This window comes from Bison bison, unplaced genomic scaffold, assembly GCF_000754665.1.
Source record: "Bison bison bison isolate TAMUID 2011002044 unplaced genomic scaffold, Bison_UMD1.0 scf7180017864185, whole genome shotgun sequence".
NCBI lineage: Eukaryota > Metazoa > Chordata > Mammalia > Artiodactyla > Bovidae > Bison > Bison bison.
In genome coordinates this window covers 27,158-28,133 of record NW_011494757.1, presented here as the reverse complement: position 1 = coordinate 28,133, position 976 = coordinate 27,158, and positions in this window count along the sequence as shown.

Genomic DNA, 976 nt, shown 5'->3' with positions numbered 1-976 from the left:
AGTCATAGGTTGAGATTTCTGACAGATTTGTGTTTTTTTTAAATCATCTTCACCCTCAATAATCAGAGAAGGCAATGGCACCCCACTCCAGTACTCCTGCCTGGAAAATTCCATGGACAGAGGAGCCTGGTGTGCTGCAGCCCATGGGGTCCCTAAGAGTTGGACATGACTGAGCGACTTCACTTTCACTTTTCACTTTCATGCATTGGAGAAGGAAATGGCAACCCACTCCAGTGTTCTTGCCTGGAGAATCCCAGGGATGGTGGAGCCTGGTGGGCTGCCGTCTGTGGGGTCACACAAAGTCGGACACGCCTGAAGTGACTTAGCAGCAGCAGCAACCCTCAGTAATATTCCTATGAATGGACTATAAAATTCCTGGTGCCTTTGGCAAAGAGAGCTTAGTTTGATATGCAATATGCCAATATGGAGCAACAGCTGACTTGTTGCCACATGAATATGATATCTTCACGTCTTGGAGGTTCATACTTTTCATCCTACATGAGGAGTGGCCTCAACATTTATTAATATATCTGTAAGTATTTGTGAAACATTAAGGTTTAGAACCTTGCTACTTCTTTTTTGCTTCTAAGAGGGAGCCCTGTTCCATCTCGGGCTTCTGACCCTGAAGGAGAGACCTGACAGAGGCCCCAGGAGTGTGTACACCTTGTCCTTCAAATATTTGGATGTAGCGTAATCCAGACATGGTGCTCACTGATGTCCATTCTGGGCATCTGACAAGAATGAAACGGAACACAGAGGAGAAATGTGTCTTTGGACAGAAACAGGTATACAATTGGCTTGGTTGTGCCTCCTGGGAAGACCAGTCTGAGATAGCTTATGCTTGTTCAAAGCCTCTTTTGGGGCTTAATATCTAAAATATTTTGATTACATCCTAGTTTCCACCAGCTGTAACCTAAGGAAGGAGGAGGTGATTTGAATCATAAAGAGAAATGGAATGACGCACGTGGTCCCTTCA